Consider the following 13,930-nt stretch of genomic DNA (forward strand, 5'->3'; position numbering starts at 1 on the left):
ATAACATTTATAAGCTATCATAGAATTTTATATATTCATACAGCTTGCATCTATGCAGTGAAATATCCTATCTTATTGTATCAGCTATTATAGAAAGTGCTCTTAGTCTAAATAGCATTTCATTCAATTATTGTGCATCTATTTTGTTAAATATTTAGCTTTAGTCATCTACTACTCTTATCATCATTTAGGAAGGTTGAGGTTGTCACTGGTTGGTTTTGGTCAAAAGCACACTTGCTTTAGAAATGGATAGGGTCAAAATGACTTCTCAATCATCGAGCTTTTGCGTAAAAGAGGCCTAAAGGCAAATCTTTTTTTTATTAGCTAAACTACACCACACCCACACAGGTTATCAGAAAGTCTCTAAAGGGGAAATGGCCTTCATTCCCATTGCCTGCAGCAAATTTATTAGTTTCTTCATTTATTGGTTGAAGCTCTATTTCAAAGCTTTAAAAAAATAATTGTTGAAGCAATTAGATCAAAATTCAGAAAAGCAGTTGGGATCTGTCCCCACAATCCTAGTGCAGGTGTCTATGCAGTTTTAATTGCACTTTGGCTTGTATGCAGAGTATGATGTGGATCGCACTGGTACAAATGTTCTTAAATTTGCCCAAATAATAAATCGAATGCCTTTAATTGGGAGAAAGGAAAGTAAATTTGCACACAACACACAGGTGTTTTCCTTTGAGGTTTATCCGTCTGTCTTCCACTGTCTTTATCTCTCTCTAACCCCACTCTGCCCCCATTACCCTCCCTTACTCCTCTGTCACTGACAATTAGCACAGAACCATGACTTCATCCACTAATGGCTGTGAGAGGAGCAGACAGGAGAGCAGACTGTGGTGTATGCAATATGGATGACATTTGTCTGACTTCCCCTCTCTTTATCTGAATTTTCTTACTCTGTCCTTTTCCTACATTAGGGTTGATGCATATGTGCATTTAGGACTCCACTAACTAAACAGCAAGCTAAATCATGCAGTGTAAATCAGCAGGCTTGTGCTCGCTACCTGTAATCTACATACCTCCATGCCCCCATTTCTCTATATAAAGAAACGTGTTTACCTAAACGTGACGTGGAGAGAGCCAGAGCTTTATTTAAAACAAGCTTAATTTATGTTACAGCTGCAGATGTACTGCTTCCACACATCTGCTGAGATAATGCTATAAGATATGCAAAACTAGTGTATTTTTGACTGCATAAATAAAAATGATAACACTTCAAATACTGGTGATAAATAAATAAATATATATGACACATAAGCAATATAAGCAGATCACTTGCTGGCGGTACAAATCTTAAAGGTCAGAGACAGTAAGCACGTGTGCCAGATGAACTGAATCAGCTGTTAATCTCTCCATGACAGCCAATAAACCTTTTTCATGGCAGACATTATGACTTGTCACTGTAGCACAGGAGTATTAATAATGGCTCCATTCCCCTCAGGGGGGTTGTCCTGCTTTTGTTCATGCTGTTTCACTGTCGTGGCTTTCTGGGACACTTAATGGAAGTGAGCCATTATGAATTCTGCCGTTACTTTCCATGCTGTGACATGGTGTCACGGTGTCTTCTGAAAGAAAGTCTGTTTCCCTGAGGAAGTCTAGGTGCAAGAGTTAGAGAGTGGAAAGAGTGTGCCGGTGTAGATGCATAGAGGAGTAACATCATCATCATCATAATCATTCTGTCACAAGCAGAAGAGTCCACACTGAGCTGGGCAGCAGCCTGAAGAATGCAACAAGCTGCACAAACCGAGTCGAGGATAATGCTAGTGTGGTAGATTAGTGGTTTTAAAAAATTATTTTAATTTGATACATATTTGTGACGATATGATGAAGAATGGTTTGCGATGGTAACGAATTTTAGACCCAGATCCAAATCCAGAACAACTCTAAATAACAAATTACTTCTAAGTAAGGCCAAGATCTGCCTCAGTTAAAAATGTTGTGTAAATCCACCCATGTTCTTCTGAGTAATAAACAAACTCACCATGATTGAAAGCTACCCCATAATGATTGTTTAACTAGATTGTTTATTTCATTCAAGTTGAAGTAAATCTGCTTAAACAGACAGATATAGAAGACAGTCCAACATTAGCTTTCCTGCCAAAGTCCTATTTATCTTGTACACACTTTAACTAGTGAGTGCTAAAGCTAGTGCAGAGACTAGCTAGTCATTAGCTTGAGATCTGCAGAACACCAGTCTTACTCTACAACACAGTGCCTGCCCATGTAGCTACAACACCTGACATCTAACTGATATTTTAATGTAAGTTGGTTTTAACTAATGAGCTAAACAACAAATAGTTTTCATTCTCTCTTGAAAGCATTGGAAAAAGGAGTGTCCATGCTGCTAACAATCCCAACGACACATTTCATTCATTCGTAATCAACAGCAAAGTATTTATGACCTGTCATGTTATTATGCAGTACTGTGATTGAAGTTTTGAAGGTATATTGAAGTAATGAGCAAGTGAACCAAAGAAGCTTTGTTCAAACCTCCATTGTGCTGCGTGCTCTAACCCTGGTCATAGTTAGCAGCCAGATGGTGAGCATAGTCATTCAGCAAATGGTCTTGGCTGGTTTCCTACTGGTGTCCAAAGACATGCAGTCACCAAGTTAATTGGTGATTATAAATTGTCTATAGGTGTGAATGTGAGTGCCAATGGTTGTCTGTCTCTTTGCATTAGCACTGCAATCTGTCCAGGGTGTACCCTGCCAGTCTCTCTATGGTAGCTGACCCTGATTTGGATAAGCGTTGGATGTGTTTTGTGGATGTGTATATACGCAGCCACAAACTATTGTATCTTCCATTACTATTGAATCTAACTAGAGAAACGAGACAGTCCAGCTTTGTTTGCCAGCTTGTATAAAATAAAGGAGAAGCACTGTGCAATCCAAATTAATTAGATTCTATTTGTGGCCACATTGCTTTGCCTGCTCAGCAGTTGTGTTTCTTTCATTAAGCTGCCTTTGTGTTTGGTTGATTGACGGAGAATGGGGGTTGGGAGACAGCTGAAATAGATGAGGGGAAAAAGCAGGCAAAAACTGAACGACCGGACATCTGTAGATGGATGCGAATGGATTTTCAATAGCACTGACAGAGTCCGTGTGTCCAGGAAGATCGCACAGGACATTTCAAGTTTGACCAGTCTCCAGGTGGCTGGTGGAGGCAGTTAAATAAAGATCATTCCACTGTATACTAGTATGCTGAGTCAATACCAGAGAGAAGGCATCTTAATGAGCCTGTGTGTACGGAGATCTTAATCCAGTCTACTCAGCAGTCTTTGGCTTGTAGTAGAAAGTGAATGACATGAGCCTTAGAGGATATTCCCTGTTTTCAGATGGTATCGAGTCGACTGGACATAGTGAGGCAAATGAGAACATAGTGAAAACAGAATGAATTGCTTTTAAGGTTGTGGGATAGAGGGAAGTAATCTGAGGACTGAAGCTAAAGACGTCATCCTCTTGGCAAAGCAGTTTATTGGTTTTCCAACAAATTATTTTGTTGCAGCAGTTGAAGTAACAACATACTAAGAGTAGTCATAACAGTAACTAAAATAGAGTGATAACAATAATGATAAAAATAACTCGTAAAATAATATGTAACATAAATTATTATTATTATCAGACTGTGCCAGATAACAGTGACATATGGTATCACACATGGTAGTGTGAGGTCTGAAAGAATTCCTGTATTATCCTGTGGCAACGGCGCTGGCGCCGGTCACCTCCTTCTCGTTTACAGCCTCCGTGTTGGTCTCCCAGTTCAGCTTCCACCACATCCTGTCACAGACACGGACCATGTAGCCATCCTCTTCCTTCTGAAGTTGGTTGGCATCTATCTTATTCACATTCAGAAGCAGATGATTCCTCCTGACCACTTCAGAAAATCATCCACAGGGGTTACGAACTCTTCCACCTGCCCATCAGCCACTGCAGAATTGTTTAATTATTTCTGTAGGTGTTGTAATGAAAGTCTGGGGTGTACAAGATGAGCAGGAATGGAAACAGTATAGTCCTCTGAGGTGTTCCCGGACAGACTAATAGTAAAACTACCGGATTTCGGACTTCCTTTTACCGCCTGCTGCTGGATCAGAGTCTTTCTCTTGGACCGTGTACAGAGAGTTAGAGTGGGTCCCCATCTTTCCTGAGTCCTCAGCCTTAACACTGGCTCTCCAAAAGGCTGTGTACAAAGTCCCCTACTGTACACTCTATACACTCATAACTGTGTCAGTACCGCCCCAGACAAAGTTTGCACATGATACCACCATGGTGGGGGTCATCTCTGGGGGCCACGAGAAAGCATACAGAGCTGAGGCTCAGAAGCTGTCAGATTTGTGTGCAGACAACAACTTGGACCTCAATACCACCAAGAGAAAAGAGCTGGTAGTTGACTTCAGAAGGAGGAAGTCTGTGCTGCAGCCCATCAGCATCGATGGGGAGTGCGTGGAAAGAAAAGTGGTATTTGAGAACGAGGTTGTCAGTATTAGTGTGGTCTCTGCTGCCCTCTAGGCCCTAGAAACTGTACAAACACAAAGAAAATGAATGAGAGTCAAGATTTAGGAACACAGTGTGGTATTTATCAGCTTCTTCCTCTCAGCTTTGCACAGAAACTTTCTCTCTCTGTCTTAAATGTTTCTTCTCGCTGGGTATCTTCTTAGAAAATGTATTAGTTGTATTTTAATTGTATTTTGCATATACATTTTTTCATCTGAGTTTTACAATTTTACACCAACTTTAGAAACTACCCTTCCCACGAGGCACCTCAGTATTGTGGCTGTACAGTAACTACGATTGATTCACTGGCTTTTTAACTCTTTAACTGCAGGTAAACGTTAAGAGTTATCTGCCATGCTCACGTGGTTGTCGTGCAAATCCAAAACAGACATTCTGATTAATTTTCCTGATCATGTTCCCACTCAGGTCCACTGCATCCACGTCAAAGAGTTTCTGGACGCACAGCTGCAATCCGTATCAAACTGGGGCTCAGTCTTTAGGAATCCTACATGACTGTTTATCAAAATATCAGATGACTGTTAAAGACGTAGAATCTGCTTTTCTTTTTCTAGCAACAATGACAAGCCCCGAGTTCTTAATATTTTTTATTCAGTGATTAACCCCTGTGCCACTGTTCCTAAGGAGGCTTCCTCTGCACTTTGTGCAAACTTTTTGAAATACTTTGGTGAACAAATCTCCGCTTTAAGGTCTCCACATTCACAGGCAGTGCTAGACCTAGATTCGTCTTCTAAATACAGTTTTTCAGCACATTAAACCTGTTACTTTTTCTATCTTAAAGGCAGTAATCGATCATTTAAGACCCTCTAATTCCCCTCAGGATGTCCTCCCTTCTCGCCTTTTCAAGGAAGCTTTTCACGTTATTGGGCCTAGTATTTTACTTTTATTAAATGCTTCCTTGTGATCAGGTTATGTACCAGCTCTTTTCAAACACGCTGTTGTGCAACCAATTATTAAAAAGCAACTTCAGACTTTTTTAGACACTCGTGGCATTTCTGAAGAGTTCCAGTCTGGCTTTAATCTCATCACAGTACTAAGACGGCTCTTTTAAGAGTTTTAAATAATCTTATTTTAACTGTCGACTCAGGTTGTTCTGCTATTTTAGTCCTTTTAGATTTGACTGCTGCTTTTGACACGGTTGATCATAACATCCTTTTATCGAGATTTGAACACGTTTTTGGTTTTAAAGGCACCGTTGTATCATTTTTTTTAAATCATACCTGTCAGAGAGGTCTTTTTCTGTTGCTGGGGAAAACTCCTCTTCTGCCCCTATTTGTTGTAACACATGGGTCTGTTTTGGGTTCCACTCTGTTCTCTTGATACATGTTAAGGTAAGTTACCTGATACCTTTGGTCCTTTTACTTGTCATCATTCCCACACTGTATGTACTCAGAAATCATTTTAAGATCAAAATCTCCTCTGACAGCAATCATAGGTGTCGTCATAGACCGTGGCATTGGTTGCTATTGACAACAAGATAAAAGTAGGGGGGTATGTTGTATGACCTGAACTGGGTCCTTATGTGATACACTCAGTTTTAGAATTCATATTTAAAGTTAATTGTAGCTAGACTTGCTCAAAGCATCAGTACTAGCTTATTTTAACAGAAAACACTGTCATATGCAAAACTAGATGGAACTAGTGGTGGCGAGAGGTTATAAGATGCACCCCATGTCAGTACGTGGGGTCAAAACAGCCCCATCTGATTTCATTATTTAGATACAATGCAGATAATTACTTGGAGCTACTGAAAACTAAATGATACCAGATTCAAAAGATGGCAAAGAAGCTTTGAATTAATAATGTGGATTGTACTTGGGGTAAATGCTGCAGCTTGAAATCTATAAAAGTATATATTACCATCTGTGCTTGTTTTACTTACCTTGTGGTTTCTATGTGCTCTAGTCATTCCCAGTGTTGGGTAAGTTACTTTAAATTAGTAACTTAGTTACATTACTAGTTACTTCTATCAAAAGTAACTCAGTTACTTCAAGTTACTCGTTACTTTCAGAGTAACTAGTTACTAGGGAAAGTAACTTTGGTTTAACTCAGAATTCTCTTGTTAATGTGTTGCTTCCGTAACTGGATACCCAGCAAGATTGCCAGTCTTCTAGCTTGCTTACTTGCCACAAGTGCACTGTGCCACCTACCAATAGAAAGGAAAAAATAATGTGCACATTTCCACGAGAGAAATCCCACGCCTGATTCTATCCTAGCCATTCTATCCTCGCTTTTTACATCCAACACAAAAACTGCAGTCGTGGTGCTTTCAATTGTACTCAGAAATTCTGCCTTCTGAATAGGAAAATGTAGGTAACACCAGACTGCAGATGAGCTGCTTACAGGGCTGGACTGGGACAAAAAAATCGTCCCGGGCATTTTGACTAGAGACCGGCCGCCATTATAGGAAAAATCATAAAGTCTTTGAATGAAAATAAACACTGTTGTGACAGTGATGTACACTGTTCTGATGGTATATATGTATCAATCTATCAATCGTTTGTTGTAAGACTCAGATAATTATTTTTTTAAAAGTGAGACATTTTAAATGAGAATAAGAAAGTCTTTCCTTGTGCCCCCCTTTCCCTTTTAATGCCCTACATGGACCCCTGGCAACACTTTGCTAGACCCGCCCCTGCACAGTTACCAGCTGTCAGCTAAGTAAAAAAAGGATCCTGGTGTTATTTGTCTCTCAGAAACAGTTCATAACTTCTCTTCATCACCTGTTCAGCTTTGATGATCCAGTAAGGACATCTCCTGGTTTCATCTTCATGTTTCCATCTCACCACATAACCAAACCAATATCATGACCAGCAGCTTTACAGCTGTGGCTCCAGCAAACATCAGCTGATAGTAGAAATTAATATTAAATAAATTCTAACAACAGCTGATCAAGCTTAACCGTGCTGCTGTTGTTTACCGCGACATCCGCTGGTTTCTTCTTTCTGGCGCAAAGTGGGCGATAAACAAACAAGAGAGAAAAGCCGATCAGCTGATCATTGATCAGTTTCATGATTGAAGTAGAAACAGGAGAGGGAGGGTGAGAGGATGAGAGAAGAAGAGGCAGCTGTGCAGCGTAAACACAGAATAACTCCAGCTTTGTGTCTTTTTCATTGTAGCTGAAGTCCGGGACAAACTGTGTTTCTTTTCACCTAAATACTAAACGCGTAATATTTTCTCTGAATACGAGACGATTCCGTTTTTTACGGGACGGTTGGCAACTCTAATAATTAACCTTATGAACAAAATAAAGTTCAACATCAGTAACATAGCACCACCCAGCTGTATAGAAACTCCGTCATGCTAGCTAGCACGCAGTACGAAAAAGTCAGCACAACGAAAATAAACTCCACCTAAACTTGGTTCATATCTGACCCAGATGGACTGCAGGTCATAACTTCTTACCTGAAGTTCAGTTCACCTGACACTCGGACCAGCGGCCGCTTCGGGTCTCTCCTCTTGCCTCCCTTTTCCTTCGTCCACCTGCTGGCTTCCACCACTTGCTAATGTTATTGAATCTGTGGAAGCTCAGCGATAGCCACCACACGAAGTAACGAATAACGAGCCTATCTGTTGTGATATTTTGATACCATGGTAGCATTTACAGGATATTGTTTTATAGTGATATTATACAGGAAAACTGTTACTCAATAAGGCCCATTTACTAGTTGTTTTTCTCTTTCTCTGTGACCCAAGAATTAATGTGTAAGACTCACAGGCTGGTACCCCAAGGTCGAAAATACCACAGAGACAAGACCACTTCCTTACTCCCATCCTCCCTTCCTTATCCTTTAGAAAAGAGCTTGTTAAAGGCCAGGTGGTTTGTTTCAGAATTCACTAATGAAAGAACTCTGTATTCTATGTCTAGGAGTGTATTTTGCTGGGATGATCATAAATTGTAGCTGAACTGATAAACTACACAAAGGATACTTCTTTGCTCAGAAGGCAGGAAGACGTTTCCTTATTTGGTCTGTACCCGTTTGAACTGAGAACCTGCTGACACACGAACCTTTTTTTCTTCTATATAAACTGTTGTATACTGAATAAACCTTTGAGTTGATTTTGGGAAAGCAACCTGAACAGTCTCTGTATCATTTTGTTCTCCTAACTGCTCCCGACGTCGTAACTAACCCAGCTGAACGGCATACCTGAGCGTTACTTTGAATAATTAGGAATCTTATAAGGAAAGGACAAAACTCTGCTTATCGGTGCTCACGCCTTGGAGGAAACCCGATCCACGGAGAAACCCGGGACGGAGATTTCTTTCACTATCTAAATCCCAGTAACGAGTAACACGTTCCCGGTTTTGGCATAATAACTAGTTACTGTGCTCGTTACCACAATAATAACGTAGTTACTGTAACGCGTTACTTAATAACGCGTTAGTCCCAACACTGGTCATTCCTCGGATCCTTTACTCACCCACTCTGCAATACTCACGTCATCGGACGCTGGTCTTCTCTGTTTAATCTCTGCCGCGACTCATACTCTTCCAGGCTCCGCCTGCCTGCCCTTCTGTCTTCACTATTCAGAATCTCTGGATCGCTCCACCTGGACTCTCTGCTACCACTCCCACCAGCTGGATACTCACCAGTAGAATTACCTGTCGAAATTCCCCATGATCTCACCAGTGCACCTCTGATATCTCTTCCTCTGCTGCAGTGACTCTGACTATCGTCCCTCGGACCATGACCCCATCTTCGAATCACCCGTAACTCACGCTTTATGTTTGGAGCTTCAAGTGCAATCCTCGTGTTTTGTAAATAAAGCTTTGTTATTTCGATCAAGTAAAGTGCCGCCGTATGAATCTGCTTTTGGGTCCACTCTCGTGCTCTGCCGTAAAAATACGACCAGAGACAGAGACTTCATCTGCCAGTATTTGTATGAATGCGCTCCGTATTTATGTACATGTCTGTAACTTTACCTAGCAACGTCTCAGTGCTGTGCTGTGGTTGACATCCTGATGGAAGAAGCATGAAAATATTTGTTACATCAGGCTGGGAAAACCTAATGGAGGACGACTGCTGACTATTAGCAGAGAGTCTGATGGCTACACTCACTGCACGCCTCAGAGGACAGATGCTCATTTGCTGCTGACACATGAAGGTTTTTTTATATTAAGACATATTTTTGGTATGTTAGAAAATTTCTTTCATACCTAAAAATGTAATTCACTGACCGGTGCATGGATAGTTATCTAAAAAAGATTATCAAGAATTGTATCAGGCACCTCCACCTTAAAAATATGAAGACTGAGAGATGACTAAGTCGAGTCTGTGCCTTCAGTTATGTGTGAGTGTCATTAAATGTATCATCCTAGGACAATCAACCATGTCACACCCCCGGCTCAACAGGAAGGGCATATTATGGACATGACACATGACTATGTGTACTATAAAAAGTACATTTATTAAAAAGTGTCTTGTGTCATCAGTTGATTGTTAATGTGTGCAGTCTGTGTATGGGTGTTTCTGTGCTGTGCAAAGCTAACAAAATTCAAACAAAACCAAAGTAACAAAAATTGTTCCAAATGAGCCACTCTCCTAATCCAAAAATCCTGGAAGTGGATATAGAGGCCTGAGGGCCATCACACACATTTATTTAGAATCAAACAGTTGAAATCACAAGTAAAAATACACAGTAGAAATCAGTGCAGACAGCTGTGCTTAAAAAGGTCAAAGAAAAATGACGTCGATTTGACTTGACCTGGATTTTCTCTTTCTGTAAAGAAATCTAATTAAAATAAAAAAAACAAGAAAATAATAATAAGGAGAAAACACCCCTGTTTTGTAAAATCTTATAATTTATGTAAATTGAGGCATTAAGTGTCTTAAAGATGAACATCATTAACACAGTTTTGGATTTATCTGACATCAGAAGGACAGAACCCCCTGATTTAATCTGCCATAATGCTTTGTGTTATGTTGTCACGGCAACATTAAGTTTAAAAAAATCAAGAACAGAAACTGAACTAAGCAAATTTAAAGGACAACAACAAGACTGATAAGTGGAAGACAGGAGCTTTTGAAGAGGAAAAACCTTTCTGGATTACTCTTAACTTTGGAAATTTTACCAATACAAGTCAAGGTGGAAACAGGGAGGAAGGAGTCAGGATTACATCTGAAGACAGGACACATTAACGTACAGGATAAGGAGAGAGAAAAACAGCAAAAAAGAGAGACCAGAGCAAATCATGAAGTCAAAGAGAAGGACGGCAAAACTGTGAGTAACATAACACACTAAGAGCGCTGAAAATTAATAGATAGTTCAAGTTCAAAGTATCTTAATCCTGGTTAGCTGCAGTTACATTAAGAGTAGAGAAATATTTTGGACTGATTAAATTAAATATTAAATTTGATAAGGTCAGGGTCAAAAGCTTCAGATTTATGTGTTCAAGTGGTCTGAAAAGACACAAAAACAGGAAAATGAAAAGCTTGTTGTGGGAAACTTATTGTGGCATATGAAAAGTATTCAATGTGGGAAACAAGAAAAATCTAAAAAATTTTGAATACCTGACTTTGATTATTGATCGAAAAGTGCAACCTTGGAAAGAAAAAACATGGGATGATCGGTACAATATTGTGGGAAAGTGTTTGGTTTCTTGGGAAGAGAAACCAAACACTTTTGGAGAGTGTTGATGTCTTTGTGAATATGTTTCTTGTATGACTAGATGGGATTTAACACGACAAACTGACAGTAGTTAACACAATGTATCACTGAAACACAGCAGGTATTATTGCTGAAACTGGGCCTCTGTATACCTATGTAGATATTCCACTGAACCTCATTCATCAACTGTGATCAATGTCACTTTTAAACATTCATATTTCTTGACATTTCTGATTAATTTGACAAAAGTATGAACATGAATTTCAGTGTTTTTAGAAAATCAGATGTTTCTGGTGCACTTCAAACTTTTGAGCTGCAGTGTAGATGCAATGATAGTGTATGGCTCTTGATTATAGCAGATGATATAGGAGCATGAGGACAGGGAGAGACTGTGAAAACGTTATGAGCTGTCTTGCTGCAGAGAAAGTGGAGTCTGTCATCCTTGAAATGCTACCAAGATAGGCAGCTGGCAGGATTGAATGATGCTCTGCCTCTGTGGTCCAGTACAGACATAGGCTTTAAGCAACCATGAGCCACTGATAAGCGTGACAGATTAGGAAGCATGCAGAAAGTGAACTAGTACCTATGAGCCACTTATAGGAGAGAATAAATGAGCACGCAATAAAGTGGACTTGTTAGGGAGAGTTTCCCATCAGCCTTGAAACACTTGAAGTCACTTTTTAAAGAAGGACACAGTTTAAAAATGTAACCTTGGATTGGAAGTGAGGAGAAAATCCTGATCAGATACAGACAGATACATGCATACAATACACACTACTGCTCAACAGTTTGAAAAGTCCTTGTTTAAAAGACAAATTTCCGTTGGTTTACATGTAATATTACATGAGGTTTAACAGTAATGTTTGCACAGATGTTGTTTTTTACATAAATCAGTTATGTTGTTTTAGAAAATCTCTACACAGTAATACAGGGGCCCACTTTTCAGTAACAATGACTCCTGTATTTACAGGTCACATGGTGGTACTTAATGCAAATGTATCAGGTCAGATGGTTAATATATGATTCGAATCATCTTACTGACAAGCAGAGCTGAAAACTACTCTGCAGCTTAAAAAACACTAAATTTGGTTAGTTGGGGTCTGGAAATTCAACTTTATGGGTTCAATCAGTCTGAAAGTGAACGAAAGAAAAAACTTTTTTAAGATTTGGTTTGATGAAATATGATTATAGGAAATGAAATTTATTCTATACATAAAAGTGAAAAAACAGTTGAAGGTGTTGAACATCTGGGTGTGCCACTGTTGTTATAGAAAAGCTCAAACTTGGTTTAATCAGGTTACAAAGTGAAAATGGGATGATCTGACATGAATGTTGCAGATTGTGCTGTGTTTTGAATCTGCACAATGATTTTGGTCTATGCTTATGTCTTGACTGACAAGTTCAGGATTTCACATGAGAAACTGACAGTAGTTAACACAATGTACCACTGAAACACAGCAGATATTATTGCTGAAACTGGGCCTCTGTATACCTATGTAGATATTCCACTGAACCTCATTCATCAACTGTGATCAATGTCACTTTTAAACATTCATATTTCTTGACATTTCTGATTAATTTAACAAAAATATGAACATGAATTTCAGTGTTTTTAGAAAATCAGATGTTTCTAATGCACTTCAAGCTTTTGAGCTGCAGTGTAGATGCAATGATAGTGTATGGCTCTTGATTATAGCAGATGATATAGGAGCATGAGGACAGGGAGAGACTGTGAAAACGTTATGAGCTGTCTTGCTGCAGAGAAAGTGGAGTCTGTCATCCTTGAAATGCTACCAAGATAGGCAGCTGGCAGGATTGAATGATGCTCTGCCTCTGTGGTCCAGTACAGACATAGGCTTTAAGCAACCATGAGCCACTGATAAGCGTGACAGATTAGGAAGCATGCAGAAAGTGGACTAGTACCTATGAGCCACTTATAGGAGAGAATAAATGAGCACGCAATAAAGTGGACTTGTTAGGGAGAGTTTCCCATCAGCCTTGAAACACTTGAAGTCACTTTTTAAAGAAGGACACAGTTTAAAAATGTAACCTTGGATTGGAAGTGAGGAGAAAATCCTGATCAGATACAGACAGATACATGCATACAATACACACTACTGCTCAACAGTTTGAAAAGTCCTTGTTTAAAAGACAAATTTCCGTTGGTTTACATGTAATATTACATGAGGTTTAACAGTAATGTTTGCACAGATGTTGTTTTTTACATAAATCAGTTATGTTGTTTTAGAAAATCTCTACACAGTAATACAGGGGCCCACTTTTCAGTAACAATGACTCCTGTATTTACAGGTCACATGGTGGAACTTAATGCAAATGTATCAGGTCAGATGGTTAATATATGATTCGAATCATCTTACTGACAAGCAGAGCTGAAAACTACTCTGCAGCTTAAAAAACACTAAATTTGGTTAGTTGGGGTCTGGAAATTCAACTTTATGGGTTCAATCAGTCTGAAAGTGAACGAAAGAAAAAACTTTTTTAAGATTTGGTTTGATGAAATATGATTATAGGAAATGAAATTTATTCTATACATAAAAGTGAAAAAAACAGTTGAAGGTGTTGAACATCTGGGTGTGCCACTGTTGTTATAGAAAAGCTCAAACTTGGTTTAATCAGGTTACAAAGTGAAAATGGGATGATCTGACATGAATGTTGCAGATTGTGCTGTGTTTTGAATCTGCACAATGATTTTGGTCTATGCTTATGTCTTGACTGACAAGTTCAGGATTTCACATGAGAAACTGACAGTAGTTAACACAATGTACCACTGAAACACAGCAGATAT

This window comes from Maylandia zebra, linkage group LG8 (assembly GCF_041146795.1).
Source record: "Maylandia zebra isolate NMK-2024a linkage group LG8, Mzebra_GT3a, whole genome shotgun sequence".
Taxonomy (NCBI): domain Eukaryota; kingdom Metazoa; phylum Chordata; class Actinopteri; order Cichliformes; family Cichlidae; genus Maylandia; species Maylandia zebra.